Source organism: Molothrus aeneus, chromosome 9, assembly GCF_037042795.1.
Source record: "Molothrus aeneus isolate 106 chromosome 9, BPBGC_Maene_1.0, whole genome shotgun sequence".
Lineage (NCBI taxonomy): Eukaryota > Metazoa > Chordata > Aves > Passeriformes > Icteridae > Molothrus > Molothrus aeneus.
This window is the reverse complement of record NC_089654.1, coordinates 16,645,155-16,655,512: the sequence shown is the minus strand read 5'-3', so window position 1 is coordinate 16,655,512 and position 10,358 is coordinate 16,645,155.

Here is a 10,358-nt window from a genome sequence, read left to right as displayed (position 1 = left end):
ACAGTGCATATGGCCCACTCATACAACAGCTGTAGCATCCCAGCAGATACTGCTGATTACACATCTTATCTTTTCCTTCCTTTATTTCAGCATTCAAAGCATACCTCTTCTGAGCTCCTGAAGCCTACACCTTGGCTAGTAAGAGTGAATACTATTTGCACCACCACATAGCATTAACTAAGTGCTAATCCTTTCACCAAAAAATCTATCTTAGGAAAGATCCAGACACATACAGGATCTGCCTCTCCTATAACTGGCCAACATTTAAAGAAAAGTTCTGAGGCAGTTTTAAGTGCCTCACAACTCAGCCAAGTCCATCATACACTATTTTCAACTATTAGGATACACTATCATTTTTTTCCTGCTTTTTTCTGCCAAAAAACCCACACTAGATGATATCAAGTGCAAGCTGTTCACCTTCCCCATCCAAAGCTCTGAGGCTAGAAATGGAAGGCAGGAGCAAAAGAGTACAGTTTAAAATTTGCAAAAAAATCTTACAGCAACAAGCAGATAAATAAGAACGTATAACATCTAATCTCTTGAACATTTTGTAAATTAGTACAGTAGAGTCTAGAATAAAAGGCATCAAGAGTGCCAAGGAGACCAAGAGACTGAAGTTTTGTGTACATAATAGTGTCTTAGGCTTAGATGCTTAGCTTTTAAAACCTTAATTTATGCTGTGAAAGCTATCTTCCCTGCTTACAAGAGAAATAAGCCTGCACCTTCTAAAGACAGACACAAGTCTGTGTTTTCAGTCCCTCCTTTTTACTACCTCCCTCTCCATTTTCCCAATCACAGAAGACTTCCCTATCTTAAAATAAAACTTATGTTTGCATACTGAAGCAAAAGTGTGATCAGATTCCAACCAGGTAAGTGTTTTGATATTTTTCAAACCACCCCTTCCCAGCCCCATGTGTCCTTGAGCTGCTGAATCAGGTCCCAAAGGCCAAGTAGTCTTAAAAAGAGAAGCCTTGAGTGTTTCCTTAAGACCCAGTTTGAAGATTCTACCTAACCTGATAGAAATGTGTTTGCAGTTTAAGAGTAAAAAGCAAATTGCTTACAATGAATTACATTGCTAGAGAAGTCAAGGCTTTTGGCAAAATATCACATCTTGTGAGAATCAATTTATTTCCCTTTTTCTCGGTAAGAAGAGATTATATGCTGTCAGTGAGTACTCTCTAAAAGCAAGCATTAAAGTTTTCTCTTGTTTTAGCTCTGTTTTAGTATAAAACCTGTATACATCATATACTGTACAAGAACAGCAACTTGGAGAAATATTAATATACTACATACAGAACAGAGGCAGAGAGTGCACCAGGTTCTACACACTAAGAACATTTCAGTCTTTGAAGCCTTTTCAACAAATTTTGTTTAGGTGACTGCCAATAATCACACTGAACATTCATAAATAATATTGGAACCTCCCTTAGGGAATTATATTAAGTTACACAGAACAGAGTGCAGCCTTTTTAGTGCAAGTAGCACCATCTCTTCTTTCAATAGGACAACTGTTTCCATAAAGACACCCAGAAAACAGCATTTCTCTATGTTTAGGATCTCTCTTGGGATAGATCAAACAAACCTTAGTTTTAAAGACAATCCATAAAATATTAGGTGTTGAGAAAACACTGACTTACACAGCTATTACCATAACCAACACCAACCAGTCTTGGGCAATTCAAACCTAAACTTCCACCCTCAAAGCAGATCAGTCATCTTTTTTTACCTTAATTTTTAGGGAAAGCCACAATCCAATTCCTCCCCTCCCAAAAGATGAAGGAGGAAGAGAGCTTTCAAAGGCAGACAGAGTAGTCTTTATAACCTACTCACACCCTCATCTTATTCTCTACAATAGCTCCATCAAACACCTGCAACCCCAACTAAACCTGCCCTATCAATGGTTCTCATTGGCAAGCCATCAACATAGAACAGGAACAGCTGCTAAGGGCTAAAGCACACCAGCTGGTTATTGGGGCCATATCTGCTCTCTTGGTAGCCAATAACACAGACTAGAGGGACACAAGAAGGGGAGTAGATAGATTAATTTTGGTTTGATCTTCTTACCTTGACTTCGAAGTCTTAAATTTGACATGATGGAAATGTTTGTATTTTATCAATTATCGTGGGTCATGGTTTAAGAAGATTGCATAAATAGTATGTCTGGTTAGGAGTGGTACAGTATTCATATTTTCCTTCACCCCACAGATTAATTAGTTAAATTAAAACCCAAATCAATTTAGTAAATGCACAGAAGTATAAAAATGAGGACCAGGTTGTTTTATAATAAATTTAATTTGTTGTCATTAAAACCACAAATACTTGGAATTTAGCCAGCTTATTTTGAATTTTGGTTATTGATTAAGCATTTGTTTTTCTCAGTGCACCTAAAAAGATTCATTCCCAGCATGCTTTAGTACAAGGCAGGTCTGCAAAATCAGATTTCTGTTTGATTTCTTGTACCATTCACATTTACGCCCCAACTTGGGATTGAAACCTGCTTGGATTCTTATCATGAAAGTAATTAATCTGCATTCTTTTTTTATTTCCCTTTCTTTTTCACCAAGATGTCCTGGCAACTTTGAAACTGTTGCTTTAGACTGCTGCATCACCCCCACAAACACATGAAACACAAATAAAATTGAAACCTGGTGACTGAAAACTTTGATTTGTTTTAATTTGTAAGAGTTGAATTGTATTTCCCAAAAGTGTTCACTTTCAGCATGTTGAAATTAGTGAGAGCATTTAAAGCACTTGTTCACCTAGTGAATGCTGTATGACAGGACCCCTAACTATGCAAACAACGAATACTTAAAGAACCACTGGAAACAGGGTAACAGGAACTGAAGCTCCCCACAAATAAAACATGATTGCAGGAGTCAGCTTTGCATCACATTAAGACATAGAAGTTGAGGTTATTTGCTACTGCTTTATGTCTAGGCCAAATATGGCTCTGGATAGTACCCTGAATTTGGAATAACCCTACTAACTTCAACAGAGTTGCCTTAGGTTTTCATCGGGGTAAATGATAGCAAAATGTCATTTCCTTGTGCTGTTTAACTCCCTGTATCATTTTCCTAGATATTTGTAACTTTGTTCATCTGTGGCTCTATGGCAGAGTACCCATGAAAGTTGTAAAGGCACGTACAGGAAATGACAGTGAAAAAATTCCTCCACTCCAGAAAGTTGCACTATTCCTGCTTGCTTTCTCACCCATTAGATTGTTCTCACACCCAGAGAAATCTCACACTTCATTCACTCAGCCTTCAGCTAGTGTCCAACCAAGGGGCTATTGCAGAATGATGCCTCACTGGGGAAATATTACATCATCACCTGATGCAGATGGCAACTATCTATTTCTCTCCCTGAAAATGAATTTCTAAACTCTTTCATTGCAATTGAGTCAATAATTTCTGACATTTAGCTGGTGAGATGCTCCCTGCACCCCTGCTGTTGCTCTGTGAATAAGCAGCCTCCTCTTCCTTGCTGTCCCTTCTGGCACTCCAGCTTCTCACCCAAAACAAACGTGTCCCTCCACCTGCTCTGCTCCTGCCTGGCCTCATTGTTCATTGCATTGGTATCTGCTTACTCCTTGGACCTTCTAAGTTTTTCCTTTTCCCATAGTTCCTTATTAATTACCTCCTCAAAAATAATTTCACTGTGGTCAGGCTTTCATTTTTGATGGCCAGCTTGTTTCTGTGCTTTCAGAGATCATAACTGGATGTGGATGTGGGGGCTGCTCTGCTCTGAAAGGGAGGCATCCTGTGAAAATTTCCATTCCTCTGTAAACTGAGCAGGAAATAAGCTCTCAGTTACTAGGCTTCTCTGTATAGGACTTCAATGCATTATTCTGAAAAGTTCAAGTATACGTCAGTTCTTTGTCCCATCCCATGACCTTTGGCCATCTTACAGAGAGAATGGGGAAAAAATTTCAAATTCCTCTGATGTGGAAAAGGGAACTCTTTTTACTCTGTATAAAATTAGCAGGATGAAATTCTCAGCATGCTTTTCACAGCCAAAGATTTAAATAGCCTGCCAAAGGAAAATGACTGGCTTGTTCAGTATATTTTTGTACTCCCCAGGATGTTGATACTCAATATCAGCACTAAATTTGTGGTTATTAGAACTAACTAGGGTGCAAAGAACAGAAAAAAAATAGTTTACTAAGTCTGATTTTCGCATTTTTTATTTTCCTTCATGTGATGCCTTTTTGATATATTTCAGGAAATAAGCTGTTCTTTTTTCTAGGAAGTCTTCTAATGTTTTCCTAAAGCAACAGTACATGATAAAATCCTATGTGTTTAGCCATAAATCAGGGAGGGATCTTGTTGCCGTCATATGATTGAATCTAAAGAATGTGAGTGGCCCTTCCATGTGTATCAACGTTTGGGTTCTCCCCATGCTGTCAAGCTCTTCTTGTGCTGTATGAGAAACTGAGGGTGGAAAAGATACATCCACAGCCTTGTCTGCTCACTGAATTTAATTTGTTGAAGTAATGTTCTTAGAGTTGTTTGAGTCCCTGAGAAAGCAATGTTTTTCTGAGCATAATTTGAATTTTTAAATCCTCTTCAGTAGTGGCTTTGTGCAAGCTGAGGTGGCTCTATATTACAGCTGCCTAGGGTAACATACATGTTATTAATTACTGTGCCTCAGCTGAAACCTAAGAACTTTTTGAACAGCTTTAACACAGTTGCAAGCTATTATGTGTTCATACCCTTTGTGATCTAAGCTAACCCAAAGTAGATCTGACCAAAATGAATTTCAGCAGTCATTTCCATGAATAAAATTGGCTCAAAGTTATGCTTGAAATGCAAAACTTGAGGTGATGATTGAATAGTTACATCCCCAAGCTATGTGCTTGATTTCTCTGTGAGAGATAATACCCTTGCAGCAGAATTGCATAAATTTATGCTTTCATGAGCTCTTATCCTTTCAAATCCCAAATCATTCACCAGGTACCAATTGGAGATCCTTAAGAAAACACTTCTCTATGTTTCCTGTTGCAGTTTTCTGCCAGTAGATGTCAGCTCAGAACTGGTGAAAGTTTACTCTGTTTGTTTCAAGGTAATTAGAATCAGTGGTTCTGTGACTTTGGCCCTAACTGCTAATATCAGATTGCTTGTTCAGAACATCAGAAAGCATCATGTCACTATTCAGACATTGAATGTATGACCAGTGGGACATTTGCACACTTGGACATCTGTAAAGAGAGAATTCAGACTGAATTAACTGATTGAAAAAAAAATAAAGCTAGGTAGTGAGTTATTAAACTTAAAGGAAAAAAAATGTCAAGATCAGACTCTGATTCCAAGCTAACTCAAATTCTAGATTATGCTAAGAAGCACCGTGTTGCAGAGGGTGGTAGTAATTTGTGGCAACCTCTATGCTGCTAGAAACAAAATTACTGGAGCATTCCTAGGAGTCCCTGCCCCAGTAAACTGGTTATCCCTGTCAGACAGTGTGAGGGAGGGATATGCTTGCTGCTGGGAATTTTTCCCCCCTTTCCTTAGAACTGCAGGACTAGTTTGTATGTGTATTTGGTTGTAGTTTGTATATGTTGCTGGAGCAGCATTTCAGAGCAAACCTCTGACCACTGGTGTTCACAGTACCATGGCAGCGTGCATACGAGCCCCTGCTTGGACGGGAGGAGCTGTACTTCTCTGTACACTGTGCACAGGCCCTGTGGCACTGCCTTTGCTTGCTTGATGGCATCTGCTGTGCAGGCAGAAAGACATGACATGTTCTTGGCACATGTGTTCTGTGAGCAAGCATGGGACAGTCAGTATTACCTTCAGGAATTTCTGCTTCAGGGATAGAAGCATGCTGTTAGTGTATTTCCCCACTTTCTCCTGAGGACTCTGGAGGTCTGCCCCAGAGATCTGAGTGCCTCAGCCATGGAGCTGTGCTGTGGTATGGGAAAGCTCGCTGTGCTCTGTGAGGCAGTGACTTTAGCCCACTGTCATATCCTGATGGGTGTGTTTCTGAGTCTTGCCTGCTCAAATCCATGCTTTAGAAGTGGGTTGGCTGCTCACACTTGTAGGTGAGTTGTTTATACTGTGGAGTAGGTATTTGGTGAAATCATTGGCATTTTCTCCTTGAAATGCAGAAGGCATAGGGCATGGAGGACAGATGAGGACACAGACAGGTGTGTGAATGCTGCAGTTACAGTGCAATACTGTGAAGGGACCCAGGCTTTGGGATCACAGAATCATGCAATGGCTGGGGTTGGAAGGGAGCTTAAAGATCATCTGGGTCCAACCCTCATGCCACGGGCAGGAGCAACTCCTAATAGACAGGTTGCTCAAAGTCCCGTTCTGTCTGGCCTTGAGCACTTCCAGGGTTTGGCCATTCACAATTTCTCTGGCCAACCTGTTCCAGTGCTTCACCGCCCTCACAGTAAAGAATTTCCTCCTAACATCTAAACTAAATCTCCCCTCTATTAGTTTAAATGCCATCCCCCCACATCCTGTCACATTATTTGGGATAGGCTGAAGCCATGTTGTTGTCAACATCTAGGAGAACCAACAGTTTTGTTCCTGCATTCAAGGCCAGCCCTGACACAGTGCAGCTGTGTAGCTTTGGATGAAACTGGGAAGAGAGCAGTGTGAGAAAGGGCTGTGAGGAACATCATCAGGATCTCCCTCTTTTGGCTCAGGTCTGTGCCCTTGCCTGAGCTATGTGGTACTTGTACCCATTCCTGGCCATATCCTTGCTAGTCCTGATCCTCAGCCGGCTTCCTGGCTGTACCTGGGACCTACTTGGTCCCCAACTTTAGTGACAATCATTGGGTTATCAGCTAACCCTGGTTACTGTTGGCAGACCTGCTCTTCTCACAGTGCCTGGGGACTTCAGGATGGGGACCGTGCTGGTGAGGCCGCTGTCACCACTGGCTTTGTGCTTACCCAGCCTGGTGGAGCAGCCAGCTCCTGCTGCTACCAGGCAGCTATCACAGGCTGATTTATCTTCTGTAGATTACAAATCAAAATTTTTAAATGCATGTATAAATTAAAATTAAAACTTGTCTTGGCAGTTCAGTTCTCTGTACTAGCACCATGGAATCTATTAACTGAGTCATGATGTGTCTCCTCAAAATTCATGAAGATAAGAATTTATAAATTATTTTCAGAGATTAGGCTTTTGAACTGGTAAGTGTTTTATAGATGGTATATCTGCTCCCACTTAATCCTCTAAAAAGAGAAAAGAGATACATACATTCCAAGAAAACATTATTCCTAATTTTTGCAGACTGCAGCCTAAGTCAATGCACAGTTGTGGATGTCAATACAATAAATTCAGAAAAGCTGAGTTGCACAGTTCCAGGGTCTTTAGGATATTAACTGCCAGTTTGTTTAAAAACTTGTTTCTAGTGACCTTGCCCCTTACCATGTGTCATTACTGGGTTTTTTTGGAGGTGGGGAGGTTTCTCACTATTGCTATTGCTCAACAAATGGAACTTTTTTAACATCAGAGAGCCTATGATAGTAGAACTGGCTGTAAATGTTTGACAGTGGCAAGAGGTGATTTTGTTGAACTGCATTGAAGGTTGATGCTGGTGACAAAAATCCATTTGGGTACCAGTGTTCTCAGGGCCCTAAATTAGACTGAGTTAAAAATCCTTGCACTGTAGGCCCAGAGGTATTTCTATATGGTGTGCTTTCAGGAGCCTGCTTGTTTAGGGGGCTGATATGGGCAACCAGAAAGTCCCATTGTTCCTGGGGTTGGCTCAGGATGGGTGGGGAATTAAGATATACCCTGCATACCTACTTCCAAGGGGCTTAGGAAATGGGTTTCTGAGGGGAGCCATAAGGGCTTGAACACTTTCAATAAAATTTTAATTAGATTTAACTATACAACCCTCAGTTAATTTGTAACACACTTTATGGGTTTATAGGTTTAGGAAGATTTTCAGGTGTTAAGTGACCACATGTTTTACAGGCCTAATATGACTTTAGGTTTTAGATGATTGTGACATTTTGCAAGTTTTTTAAAGCTTAGTAATTCTTTCCTTGGTTCTTCTGCATGTGCATAAACCATATAGCAATGCATTTTAATAAAAAACCAAATCATTAAACATTCAATTAAAGCCAACCATTTAAAGCCTACTAGGTGCTTGTTCACATACAGAAAAAATAACTCGAGTGAAATGTGATTTGAAAATATATGTACCTTTATGTGCTTAAAACATTTAAAATAGCCATAGTGAAATTATGTGAGCCCCTGATAATGAAAGTAATAAAGGTCAGTCTCTGTGGTGATGGATATCTGAAGACCTCTGCATTCCCAGACTTGAGCAGTTCTTATAACTGCTCGTGTGAAGTGACTTGAAACAGCATATGGGTGCTGGTGCTTCAGAGCAGTGGCACTGGTGCTGAAGCTGGTAGAAAAGCCACTGTGACACTGTGTGTGCAAGCTCTTGTCCCCAGCCTGGTGACTGATTTCACAAACATGAGGTCCTGCTCCTAAGCTCTATCCTTCTGCAAGGAACTTGCCCTGCTATTTCTGCCTGTGCATTCTGCATCCAGTTCTGTGGAAAACTCATCCGAGGCTGGCTTGACTTTTCTCCATTGCTGAACACTCCCTGCTCTGTGCATGTCAGCAGCAGCTCTTGCTGTTAGTGTCCACAGGCACATTATGTCTTACCATACTGTTCAATGATGTTAGAACTTGGCCTTCCTCTACTACCAGTGCTGGTTCTAAACTTTGTTTCGGGCCAGAGAACTCCTGGAGAGTACAACAGTTGCTAAAATATCCTAATGGAAAAAAGAACTAATATTTGAAGCCAGTGGGAATATTCCAGCTCTCTAAGCCAAGGAGCCTGTGAAGGGAGGAGTGTATCAGCAAATGGAGAGGCTTAGTAAGTGACCAGCCCAGTGCTGGGGAGTTTGCCCAGTCCAGAAATCCAACAGCGTGTCACTGCTGTTGCTCTAACAGGTAATGCTGACCAGCATTATTTATTAGGGAGGAGGAAGGATAACTTCCAGTTATCCTATGCAATGCTCCACTGGGATGCACATGCTTGTTTTCATTATCAGAATGGCTTCTCCTCCTCCAACCTCTCAGCTATGCTCTGCAAATAAATGAGGAAGGATAAATAGCATGGATTTGCAGCTCTGTTGTTGCAATATTAACAGTCCTCGTGGGAAATGTTTCTCACTCTATCAAAGTGGTGATACGTGACTTTTCCAGGGGCTGAGGTGGTGTGATAATTAAAGGTACAGTCTGTAGAAAGGGAATGAGGAACCTCACACAGGAGGAGATGAGAGAGGTCCTTGCTGCATCCCACCTCTTGCAGCTAGGACTGTCCCAGCTTCTGCACGTGGCCACTGCCTGAAGCTGAACAATCCCTCCAGGGACTTTGAGCTTTGAAGGTGGCAAAGGAGAACAGAGTGCTCATGTTGAGACAGCATCCTGAGTGCTTCTGACCCAGCTTCAAGGGCTGAAATGCCTTTGGCTGGAGTGGGCAGGGGAGTGTATGGAGAGACATGTTTCTGGGAGTGAGAGGTGCCTAGATTCAGGACTCTGGTATTCAGTGAGAACAAAATAATGAGACAGAAGAGAAGGGGATTTTGGCACAACCTTTCTTTTTACTGATGCAAAACGGGGAGATTTTTCAATAATATAGTAATATTTAAATAATTATGTGGAGGATTTACCCCTCCAGCATGAAACTCTACTGTCCATATTTGGTTTTATTCATGGGAGGGTCAAAGTATGTTAAAGTAATCTTAAAAAAAAAAAGTTGAGGCTTTTCTTGGGGGAAAAAAGCTGAGGGCAAGTTGTAGATTGTGTAGCTAGGGTTTTTTGAGATAAATGGCTGGCTGGAGTCTGTTTTAGCTTAAACAAGAGTAATACAACTTGTGTAAGACTGACAGCAGAGCCTGTTTATCTAACTTTTGTTTATTATTATCTAGCTTTCTGAATTTCTAAACCTCTGTTTCAACATATTTAGAATTCCCATTTCATTTTCGCAATATGCTGTATTTTTCATGATGCATTTGGTTGTATTGCAAGTGCAGGGGTTACAGAAAAGGTATTATTTGTACATTAGCGCTGTACCTTTATATTTCTCTACATGCCAAGATTAATCCAAGATACAGTCATGTTTTGCCAACAGCAATTGTACCAATGAACCTTAACCCTGATCTTAAGAGACTTATGCTCTGTTCCTGTGACAGTTTGTTTATTCTTCACTTCAGGGCCTCTTTTGAGCTAAAACAGCCATTAAGAGCAAATTGTTCTGGACACCTTTTCTGCCTCTGAGTAAGAAAAGCTGTGCAACTTGTTTTCATTTCTTCCTATACCTTTTCCAGGTGATTCTTAAAAACATAAATCCACTGTGGTGATCATCCAGCACTGGAATG